Source organism: Ambystoma mexicanum, chromosome 3q (assembly GCF_040938575.1).
Source record: "Ambystoma mexicanum isolate Mex_15411 chromosome 3q, UKY_AmexF1_1, whole genome shotgun sequence".
Classification (NCBI taxonomy): Eukaryota; Metazoa; Chordata; class Amphibia; order Caudata; family Ambystomatidae; genus Ambystoma; species Ambystoma mexicanum.
In genome coordinates this window covers 230998329-231010699 of record NC_090926.1, presented here as the reverse complement: position 1 = coordinate 231010699, position 12371 = coordinate 230998329, and the positions used below count along the sequence as shown (strand labels likewise).

Below are 12371 nucleotides of genomic sequence, written 5' to 3'. Positions count from 1 at the left end.
TTGTTAGCTTCTGTCATGAATACATTTAATATAACGCACAAGTACTTCAATGCAATAAAGCACAGAGACGTGAGATCAGATTGCTTTCTCTTTACTAATCAGGCGCGTACGTGCGCACGGGCATCAGCTCCGACTATCCACACGTGGGTTGCAACCCACACCATAACAGAATGGAGATAGGGTCTGCCTTTCCTAACAAACAATAGAAAGAAGACTTTACAACTAAAGAGGACATCACAGGGGAGGTGGGGGAAGACACAGACCTTTTCCCACAAGTTGCGAATAACAGACTTTTCCCACTGCACTATGGGTAATGATCAAGAAATCCTACATGGTGGACACAGATCGATGAAGCTCACATTGATGCGGTTGTACTCTGGGAAACCCAGATTAAGCACACTTCTGGTGGAACGACACACTCAAGGCTCTGCTACAGTAAGCACAGTTCACAGATAGGGCACTGGTGATTGAGGCCCACGCTGCAGAGGAAGCTCATGCTAACTAAGCACAATGCAAAAAAAGCTCAGAGGAAGTACACACGAGGGCGGGGGGGGGGACGACGCACTGCCTGTGCGAGGAAAATCGCATGTAGGGCACGGCAGGAGGAAGCAAGCCCTTAGAATGCAGCTGAAGTATGCTTGCATTTCGGCACTGCTGCGAAAGGGGCTGGCAGAGGGGTGCAGGCAGGGTGTCGAAGGGGGATTGCAGTCTAGGAAAGATCCAGCCAGGGTGCGGATAGAGCGCATATCAGGCTAAAATGCATTGTATGGTTGTGGGTAGGGTACAGGCAGAGAGTTCCATGAAGAGAATATTGCAGGCAGCGTGTTACTGTAAGGGGGGGGTGGGGGGTGAGGAGTTGAGGGCATTGCAGGCGCAAATGGAATGAATGCAGGGAGCGTTACAGGCAAGTTCGTAAAGGTACGAAAGATTGCTGGGCAAAGAAAGGTGCAGGCAGAAATGGGACATTAAGGGGTAGTGCTAACTGGGAAGGGTGCAGGCAAAAGGGTTCAGGCAGTTGGACAGGCCATTCAAAATGGCACACAGGGCATCACCAGGGTTCGAAATAAGGATGTCATCAGAAGGAGCTAAAAGCAGAAGCTGCCTCTGTGGAACTAGGAGCTAGTATATGGTGTGCCACAAATACAACGTCCTTGGGAGATTTGTCTCGTTAAATAGGACCCATGATGTTTTTCATGACTTCTACATGCTCCTTTATGCACATTTCAAAGTAGTGTTATTATCAGGAAGGTAGGCGCGTCTGGAACCAGTTGCCCTGAAGAGTCAAAAGTAGCTGTTGGTGTGAAACTAAGCAAGCTCTTCTGAGCTACAAGCATAAGCTACACAGGTCATATTAATGTTGAGCCCGGCACCCCATTCCAGTACAATTGTACTTGTTTACTGTTACAGTGAGTCTACTTCCATGGGACATGATGCCATTACATAGAGGGCCGTACTGAATCAGGCTGAATCAGAAAGCGTATGTCAGCAACACCCACAATTCTTCAAAAGAATTCAATTTCCAGCTGCAAGGGAAGATATGGAACACTGGCCCCTTATAACAAAGATCCTATGCTAACATCCTGACCACCCTGCTCCCTTCACTGCTACCATTTTCCAATCCTGGATCTGCACAATTCAGTATTGGTGTGTGCAAAACCCCCTCGGGCCACTGAAGATGGAAAGCGACCAAGTGGCTTAGGTAAGGCAAAATCCGGTCGAACCGGTTCAGGAGTAGTGCCGTCCAACAATTTCATGGAGCAGAGAAATGGGCGAATCGTCCAGGATGCCACGATGCACCCCATAGAACAAAGACCGTGGCATTCAAACAAAGCTACAGTTGAATGAGACCACTGTGGTGGAGGAAAATGCACCGGTCAAAAGACATTTCCAATCCGATGAAATCCTTTGGTCAACATTCACTGACGGATCAGCAGAGTCCAGGTAAAAAGCCACAGGTAACAGGAAGATTTGCGAAGCACCATTCTTCGGGACTAGCTCCGTTAAATATAGCCCGGTAAGTACCCACGAGGAATGCAGGACAATGAAGCTTCTGAGTCACCTCGTCACAGACAAGGAAACTGGTTACAATTCAGTAGATATCCTTGAATGAGAAACTCACATTGTTCTAAAAGTCATCACAGACCACTGTAATGGTGGACCCCAGGAGCGTGGACCCAAAAAACAGGGACATCCTGGAATGTCAATGACCACAAACCCAAAGCTGTGTCAGATGCGCAGGGCACCACGAAGACAGCTGCATCAGAATTCAGCGAAGGGTGTTGGTGGCAATTAGGCAAGTGGCAGGGCTACAACAGCCTCACCTGGAACAAAAAGCAGACTTGGAAGACTTGCCGTCAAGGGCACAGCTGTCTTGCATCTTTAGAGTAGGGGCAGGCTGCACATGGGAACAGCTCCACAACCTTTTTGGAAACACTAATTTACTGACTACAGGCTTCCATTTCCGTTTGATCACCGGAGAAGCAAGGGCCTCAAGGAAAGAGCCTGGGATTGTCCCTGCGCTCTGCGCTCCATAACAGAATATTGTTGGATCTGAATGGACCGGACTCCTCATTTGAAAATGTGCTCCTGCCTGGAGAATATTGGGGGGACAAATTTGCAAATGATCAAATGCAACTTGCCAGACCTCTCCAGCCATGGAGTCTTAGTAAATTACTGCTAAGGTTGCAGGACATCTGTTCCAGTTTGTAGTATTGATAGTCAGACTCGTATCTGCAGCATGTGACTCTCCAGATGTTTTGATCTTCGAGCTCTAGTCAACCTGGTCAAGGATGAAGGATCATGGGAGTTGTAGTCCAATACATTCTGGAGAGTCACAGGTTGCAAACCCCTGCGGTAGAAGAACCATTGGAGGGATATCCGTCATCTCTGTACCATACAAAGGCAACCTCCCGGCCCTGTATAATTGCTCTGGAGGATACGATCCAGGAAAGATTTAGAAGTCACGTGAAGCAACAACCATATCATCCATTGTAATTTACATAGCTGCCAAGAAGTGTGGCCAAACGAAAAAGGTATGGCTGTAAACCTATAATTTTTACTGCGGCTAAAAATATGACACACTGGCAAGCGTGTTTTTAGGAATTGTCCTGTGCCCGTTTTACTTGAATGAAAAAATGGCAGCAATCAGGGAGTGGTCTGTCTGGGATAACGTTAGAAATACAAGCCAAGTCAGTGCTGCAATGGCTAAAGGGAAAAGGAGCAGGACAATACAGCAAGCAAAATGCACAGGTTTATGAAGAAATTCATAGGTGCTGAAACTACAATAAAGAGCATTTGCATTTTTAACTTACGAGTGCCCTGGTCACTAGGATGGAGCCAACCCCAACTCTAAAACAAATAATCCTCAGCCGATCATATTGATTTTGTGACAAAAAGTGGAGCGAGTGCGTCAGGCTTCAGAAAAAAATATCTTTTTTCCATAAGGGTGGCGACGACACCAGAGATGGCTGTGAGCTGGCACCACCATTATGAAGAAAAAGGTGAGGCCTCTGGAAACCGAGGCCTTTTTTTCTAAACGCCAGAAGCTCCCACAAGAGCATCACCTTTTCAGCTTCAATGGTTGTGCAGTCCCTTGCAAGGCATTTCTTTAGCTAAGAGATGCAGTGATCTCTTAGCTACAGAAATGCCTGGTGGTTGTGCAGTCCCTTGCTAGGCATCCCTTTTGTAAGTAGATGCAGAGATCAGCACCTCCTCCCCCACAGAGGAGAGGGTACTGATCTCTGCAAAGGGCTCCCTGGCGGGTGGAGGGGGGGCTCTCTGTAAGGTTACCCCCTTAGGCCAAGCCCCTTGATAAGCCCTGACTCGTTTTCTTTAGCCACTTAAGGTACTGCTTGTGTCCCCCCCCACCTTTCCTCTTAACCCCCCCCCCCCCACGCCCCCTCACCTTTGTATCCCCTTTCCCCCGGCCTCAAGTGCTCTTAGAGGTAACTTGACTAGAGAAAGGCGAAATTAACGAGGAGAAAAAGGACTAGCGCACGAACTTCTTTTGCCAATGGCCATCTCTTGCAACTAAATGTAATTAAGTGAGCTTGCAAACCGATTGGAGCTATAGGCACCACAAAAAAAAAACTGTCAGTTCAGGGGTTGGAGGGGGGCCGGTGAGAAGGCGCTTCAAGTCGGGAAGTACCTAGTGCCGTACGAATGCATCAGTAGAGGTAGCCAGGCCCATTGAAAACAAAGCATGGCACAAAATTTGAAGCAAGGTCAGAAGAGGTGAAGAACCTGGCAAATCAAATAAACTTGTTGGAGTCCTGGAAAGGGCAAGAGGGCAAGTAATGTCCTTACTGGGAGGTCAGAGTTACTCCAAATTGCAAGAAGAGATTGTCCAAGTAGCAATGTGCATAACCAGGGTTGTTGGGTGTTCCGGGAGTCGAACATTCCGTGGGTGTAGAACAGCAACAAGTGGTGCATAGGCCAGTGAATTAGCAATGCAGAATTGTAAGTAGTCACCCTTACACCTCACTTCGCCCGTTGGATATATTTGGCAATTATATAGCGCTACGAACCCTCGGCTATCTGACCGCTGCTTATTATTACCCACGGTGTGTGGTGCTCATTTATCGACCTCTATCGACCTCGGAAGGATGAAAGGCTGAGTTTGGCCCCGCCGGGATTCGAAGCACCAATGTCGGGACTCTGCACCAATGTCAAAGCAAGCGCGCTGTGCCACTTGACCGGGCTGCTATGTATCAGGCAAATACAGCGTGCGCTAGCTCTTTAGAGCGAATCCTGGGTCGGGTGAGCCATTGTGTAGTAGACCCACTGAATGATGAGAAAACATCATTTAAAGACAGGGGTCTAGGTTCAAATTCTCCTGGGTCTCAATACTATGGGTGCATTAATGCCGACATCATTAGACCGACCAGTTTGCGCTTCACCTTCTAAAAAAAAAAAAAAAAGAATTACAGAATGAGCAACAAATCACCGGACCCTTTCCTTGTGTTAGGGCATGTGAAATCGAGCGGTGGGGAGGTTGGGGGGGGGACGGGGGTCTCCAAAGGGGTGGCCTAAGGGGGCAGGGCCTGATTTCGGCAATGTGGGATAGGTGTCACCTCCCGTCTCATCATTTCTTCCTTTTGTGTGGCACTAACCTCCGCCAGGCATCCCAGAGAGGCTGCAATCATCACACTCACCCGGAGTTTCGAGGGCACTGATCCCTGCATTTCAGGGGTGCCTGGCTGGGAACAGCTTTACATTAAAAAAAAAAAACAATTTCAAAAAAAGGGAGAAAAGGCAAGGCCACTTAAAGCGAAGGACTTTTTTCTCGCAAGCCTAAATCTGCTTTTAGCGCCGTTGCCTTTTCTTCATTAATTGTGGTGCCTATCCCTGGCAGGGGTTGGCTTATGCACAAGCGATTCAGGCTTTGGGGGGGGGGGGGGGGGGGGTAGGGGGGCTTGGCTTCCAGCGGCATGATCGGTTATTGCTACAAGGGAACTTAAGGGAGCCCGCCTAATGCCCTGTAGAAGCACCCCTGATATCCTATGCTTTCATGCAATTATCCACCATGTCTTTCCTTTCGGGAGAGAGGGGAAAGGGACACCACACATGACCGCCGTGCTTTCCTTCCCAAACCTCCAACTTCCCTGTGCCTGCCCCACTGAACTGTCTCTGCTACCCTCCAAGCTCACCCTCCAAGCTCACCCTCCGCCTGCCAAATACTACATCACCACCCTTTCAGGTCCATATCAACAAGGCCCACAGCATCCGAAAGCATCCTGCATGTGGTTAAACGGGTTCACTGTGATTTTACCGAAAACAAATTAGGTGGAGTTTTTACAGAAAGAAAAAAAAAAAATCTATCGTAAAAAATAGCCAAATAAAAAATGATAAAAATCTGCTTTTAGATGGATTTGTTTCAGTTAATCAATCCATCGAAAAAACGTGTCAGTCAAATCACTGGATACTGGTTAAACCATTCAGCAGCCTAGGCATCAGAAACCACAGCACGCACTATGGTAGCATTTTAGTACGGCGGGCTGGACTCAAACAACATATATAACTACTGTATTCCAGTTGTGATCCAGAGAGCGTGAAGGACAGACGACTAGAAGCCTTCTACAATCTGCTTCCACCTAAAACACTAGAATCAAAAATTTGCTAGGAGACACCTGGCAACCACACTTTCAATGTCCACAGAACAAGGGTGCTTGACATTCTTAACTTCAGCCAGCTACTTGGTACTAGATGAAGGGGACACTGCAATGAAGATTATCTTGCAGAGGAGTCTGGGGAAGGGGCTTTCAGCATGGACCTGCGAAGAGATGGAATAACTGGACTGCCTGAAGGTGGGTTGTGGCACCATTGGATTCTCTTGCCTCTTCCTATCGCCCGGCTTTGCTTGCAGTCAGGTAAAAGGTCATTGAGCCCTTTATGTCCCCCCACCTGCACCAAGCACTGTCAGTACAAGGGGGTGGCAGGCCATCGAAATAAATGGGATAATAATTAGAAGAGAAGTGTGGACGAGATGGACTTCGAGCTGAATGAGATCCCAGAAGCTGAAAGACTCCTCTGCATGGCTGCCCCGGGGGAAGTATTTGGGATGCCCGCATGATGAAATCATTAAGAAAACTGTTGTTGATTGAAAAGGATAGTTACATTTGTGGAGGTCCTTAAATTACCAGACGGCCAGTTAGATGTTTTTAAAGCCGATAAATGCAACACAGTTATCATTAATACATTTTCATTTACTTAAGTATGTTCTGCAAGGAACTCCTACAGGGTTTTGTATTCTTCAAATATATACACTTCAACAGGCAAAAATAACTAACATTGAGTGGATCACTTAAAGATGCATTCACAGAAAGGATGCCAGAGGATTCATATGTAGTGGGGAGTCGGATGGATTTATCGTTCAACGAATGGCCCAACTCACCTTTACGTTGGCAGACACAAACAACTATTGATATCCATATGTGAAACCGCAAAAACACATTTTCAGTTCCAATCCTGTGTTCAAGGTTTTCAGTATTCAAGTTATAGATTACAAATTCAGATAGCAATTAAGTTTGACAAATAGCTTTGAAAAGAAAAACAGACTCGCAATCAATCCAATATCACAACATTTCGATTGCATTTGACCACAAGAGGAGAGCTTTTTCTACTGTGACAAATCAGGAGACTTCGTGCCAGAATCAGTAAAAAGGAATGGAGTTCCCACACCAAAACCATGACAAATACTACAAAATCCCACCTCTTACAAATTAAATCCATATATACCATAGAGGTATATGTATTATAGTAAAGCAAAACCTCCATCTAGAAACACTGGGAAAAGGAGGCTGCATCGGAGGGAAAAGGAGGGAAAGCCAACATCCAAAACTTTAGTCCTTTTTTTAAATCTTGATTGATAAAGTCAATAAGAAAAGGAAAGAAGGACTGGGATTTTGGTTGGAAGAAAGTAGCAGCAGTGAAAATAACGTGCATGGAGAGATTGGCAGAAGCAGTGGTAGTCGTGGAGGTGGTGCTTCTGGGTACCCGAATGGTGGGAACCACTGAGGAAGAAGAGATTGTACTGACAGGAAGGACGGTGTGAAATGCTGGCAAAGCGGGCCAAATGAGAAAAGATGTTGGGTGAATACGAGCAGCAACTGTGATCCGAAGAGGAGAGGAGACCGGCACTTGAGCCCCACAAGCCTTCTTACGGAGAAGGCTGGCCGACTGAGCCGAACGCAACAGAACAGCTCATTAGCAGTGGGACACATTAAGCAGCAGGGCGTGAGTGCAGACGGCGTTCGCCAGCACAACCAGCAGTGGCCTCGCGTAATCCAGTGGAACTGGGAGGCAGGATACAGACGGAAAGAGAACGTTTAACCGTCCATACCTTCCAAGGAATTAGTTAGTCTGCTACAAACGTAGAGAAGGAGCCCAGAGAATCAGAGCTTTGGAAACTGGTGCCAAATTTGCCGGATGGTGGAGAAGAATGACTCGAGACCTTCCCTTTTAGTCTGAGGGTCATACAAGCAGTAAAGTGCAGGAAAAGGGTGTGTGAAGGCAAAGCGAATATAAACATTTGCCAACTATTGAAGGCAATTTATACTTGAATTTTCTAACGTGCTGGGGAAAAGGTTAGCTGGCAAGTTGGCACCACAAATCACATACTTGCTTTTTCAAATGGGCTGGGGGAAACGGGCACAAACATATAAAGGCATATCATTGTTTATGTATGACAAGACTGCAGGCCACCCAAGACACCATGAGGAATCTATGCTTATAACCGTTTCTAACTGGGTAAAGGTTTGGTCCAATGACAATCGCTTTTTGTGCATTTGGGTAGGAGATCCTACCAAGTGACCAACACGCACAAAATAAGGAAAGACCATGGAAGGGGAGTATCCCCCTGGCATCTTGGGTTTCCAAGTCCTGAGAGTGGTTAAAGACCAGGGAAGGGGAGTGACCCCTGTCAAATAACATCTACCTCAAGAACTGTAGGCATAAGAATCATGAAACAGCTGCAGGAAGACAGAAAAGTATTGTTTTTTTTCCTAAGTAATCTTTTTGTGGTATATTAAATGTGAGGGACAGAGTAGGTTTTGGACACAGGACTGTGTACATTTCATTTTGGCATCCTGCCAAAGACTGGTACATTATTTAGTTTTGTTGAGGCAGGGACACCCCTCAGAGTTAGGGATAGTGAGGTCTTCTTCCAATCCCTCTCATTATTTAAATAAAAAGCATTGTGAAGCACCCCAGTGTGTCTGTCTTTGTTACTCTGGCATCTCACACTATCTAAAAGCTTAGTACAAGTTAAGACCATTAGTATAGTTGCTTAGTCAGATGATGGGTTTGGGCGCGAGTAGAATTGAGGTGGTGAGAATGATTTAAAAAACGAAGGGGCAGCTGCTGATATTGGCAGGGGCTTAACTGCTAGATTGTTGGAGAGATGTCAAAGATAAGGGCAGACATACAACGAAAGCTATAACGGATATATTCAAAGGTCACAACCGGAGGGACCTGCAACTGCCATATAGTTGTGTGTAGACCCAGAAAACCAGTTAAGCAGGCCCATCAATGTCTGGTTGGTCGTCCAGTTTAATTATAGTAATTTCTCCATATTTTAACGTTGCTGTATTGGTTTGCAATATTTCTGGGTGACAGATTCTTCTTTGTTGGTAGCATGAAGATGTTGGTAGAGGAGTGTGTTGGGGTGTAACTGGATATCCACAATACAGGCTTGCAATGAGACAGATTACTATTCGATGGCGATAAACTGGATCAGGGAGACCTGTTGGTGTTTCTTTGAAGACCACTGAATATGAATGTGACGGATGGATGAGAAAATAGTTTGGGAGTCTAATACAGACACATTATGGGCACATGGAAGTTATAGCTGAGCTCCTCTCAGCCAATCACAATGTTCGGAACGTAATCCATAACCACGGGTATGGACTGCATTGCAGACATTCATAATTCAGAAGCAGCAAGGGAAACAGAAAGCATTTCTCCGCATTCAAGAAACAGCAATGCAATTTCCTAGCACGATTTCCTTCAACACGACACTCTAACATAATTTAACAAAGTGAAAGCTAAAGCACAGACTTTGCTTTCACTTTTTTAAAGACAAAAGCATTCATGTTAAAACAATCTCGTGCCAAAACCGTTCCAGTTCAACAAAGTTTCAAATTAAAAAGCGCTAATGAAAGACAGCCTAGTCATTTAAATACTAGTTTCAATGCCCATGTACATGGGCAAAGTGCGTGAGGGAAGATTCGTTATGTGGTATGTTTGGTTGTATTTCTAGGGCAACTGCTCCCTCTAGCGGTGACAACAGGTGAAGCTACTGCATCGGACAAGCATACAGGGGCAGTCCAGAAGGCCACGCCATGTTGGGGCTGGAGTGTTCCTTTCTTCAGCAGTCTACTCAAACAGGTCTTTAATTCTATCTTTATGAACAGCCCTGGAGCAATGGCAATGCTGATTGAGAAACTAATGTTGTTAAAAGTCGACCGGATCTGGTGGAACAAAGGTGTTGGGATGTTATAAAATGGTTGATGCCGAGCTAAGAGGTTTGGAAGCATACACATCTTAAATGTTCATGTCGCTACCTTGGTGTCAGAGTTTCTTAATGAGATTGACACCTTAATTGCTGAGGCTCCACAAGTGTGGATAATAACGAGGCAGAGGTAATCTTACTAATTTATCAATGTTTATGCAAGCATTACGGATAAGGGACTTCTAGTTGGATCTTCACAACAGCCAAATGGATTCCTTTTCTACTAAGGTGCACATTCCTCCATCTGCAGGAAAAAAAAGCTTTGGATTGTCGCACTGGGGAGGCTCTAAGATTTATACTACAGTGATATCATATTGCTCTGGTTTAAGGAGTAGATTTATTTATCGATCATTTGTAAGGTGCTTTATGCAACACGATTGTGTGTTCAAAGTGCCAAAAGGCCAAATGGGAAGGGAACAGGGAATATATATTATATATATATATATATATATACACATACACACACAGTCGTGCTAGGCTTTGTGGCATTTGGCCGTGCAAGTGCAATGAAGAGAAGTGCGGGGGAGGGGGATCAAACGGTGGAGCAGAGGAGTGGAGAAGGCCCAAGAGGAAAGTGCTTAAGGGAGCCAGGAGGAGCACCTCAGGCTAAGTGCTAGTACAAGCAGCTGCTCTCAAGGATGGCATGCAGAGTCATGATTCAGGGGCCCAGCAATGGGGGGGGGGTGCTGATAATGGCAGAGGAAGAACCTGAGAGCCTGTAAGGTTCAAGAGGATCAGGCCACTGGTCACAGCGGCAGTGGGGTGATTAGCAAGAAAGGGGAAGAGGGGGAAAAGGTAGAGAAGAGCAGAGTTGTGAGCAGTTTCCGGAGCTTAAGGAGGTCCGGCTCAAGCTGGGGGTCACGTAACTAGTGAGATGGGGGCTGTAGGAGGTTCAAAGCCTATACACACCATTTGATTGATCTGTATGATGGGAAATATTGTGCACTTAAGAATAGAGAATATTTGTAATTGATAAACACTTAGAACAAAACGTTGAGAGGCATGCACGAGTGTACTTGGGGGCAAGCAAATTTGCTTCAAATAAATGCAAAACACCAGGTGAGAACAGGGCACTGGATAATTACAACACATATAGATGAATATGTTATGTTAAAGTGTGAAACAACGATACACTCCAGAAGTTCGTGAGAATCCATGGAGCAGCTTTTCCATAGATAGCTGGGATAGACAGGGTAGGATGTATACATTTGATGAGAAGGCAGGGAACATACACCCAGAGAGGGGTAGACAAGATGTGGGGCCAAGGGCTCCCATCAGTAGATATACTTGGATAACTAGAAGCCATCTGTTAGTTGCTACTCGAAAAGAGAACCAGATGAGAATTTAGACTTTGGAGCCACACAAGAAGATTGACCAACACCAAAGGGGTGGTCTGTGTGAAGCTCCTGTGCAGAGTGCTGTATGCAGAATATGCTCAGTAAAAAAAAAAACATTGAATGTTATCCTAAGAAAGTAGGACGTTTTTCTCAGATAGTATGTCCTTGCACTCTATGCAGCTTTTTGCATCTAGAAAGTCGAATTTCTTGATCCATGAAGGTTTGCCTTCTTTTTGCCAATGGCAATTTGCAAAAGAAGCGGGGGTGACTCTCTGGCAACTCCCCGTTTTGTCCCCCACACTCTTTCTAGATACCTTAACAAAACGAATCTATAAAATTGTGGGGAAAAAATGCGGTAATAAAACCTTCGGCAAAACTACCATTCGGCAAAGTGGGCAATAACACATTTTTAACAGACTTGTTTTCGGGTTAAATAAACTGTCGCAGCGGGTGGATAAAGAATCCACTCACTAAATTCTGGGCAAACCACTGTCCGGGCATGGGTGAAAGAGATGTTTGCAGCCTTTCTTTGTCAGAAATTACATATAAAGTCTCTTACCTCCCAGTGTGTAGAAGTACTGCTCTATTCCTGCTTTACCAGCAGCTGTCTTCCAGGCGACGTGATTGCAGGGTCGGTTTCTAACAGCTATAAAGCAAAAGGAATTACCAGGTTAGTGTCCAACAGATCAATATGCTATGCAAAAGGTCATGTAAGCGCTATCAAGTTATTATATGGAGGGCATGCAGTGTTAATGTATGCAAACAAAGCAAAAACCCATGTGGCCCGGGGGAGGGGGGGGCGGTAACCACAGGATGCATGCTTCGGACCCAAGAAGTAATCTGCCATTGTGACACCAGTGAAACAGGACATAGCTGGAGCCATTTAGCGCCTGCTTGTAACCTAGAAGAGATGGATTAACGAACACAAACTGATACCAAGAGCTTCTGCGGACTCCCTAGGCTCAATGGTGCCATACCTAATTCTCTGTGTTTTGGTCTGTGTATAAAGGAGCATTTGGGCACAT

At 45.7% G+C, this 12371-nt stretch overlaps 1 protein-coding gene across 2 annotated transcripts in view; it reads right to left on the bottom strand.

The window, feature by feature from the left end:
- LOC138582361 (glycoprotein-N-acetylgalactosamine 3-beta-galactosyltransferase 1-A-like) overlaps window positions 1-12371 on the bottom strand; it is a 345304-nt gene that overhangs the window by 264417 nt on the left and 68516 nt on the right. For both annotated transcript variants that reach the window (XM_069653618.1, XM_069653617.1), the window contains exon 2: window positions 11906-11992. The gene's annotated coding sequence lies outside the window, so the exon portion shown is untranslated. The remainder of the gene's footprint in view (window positions 1-11905; window positions 11993-12371) is intronic.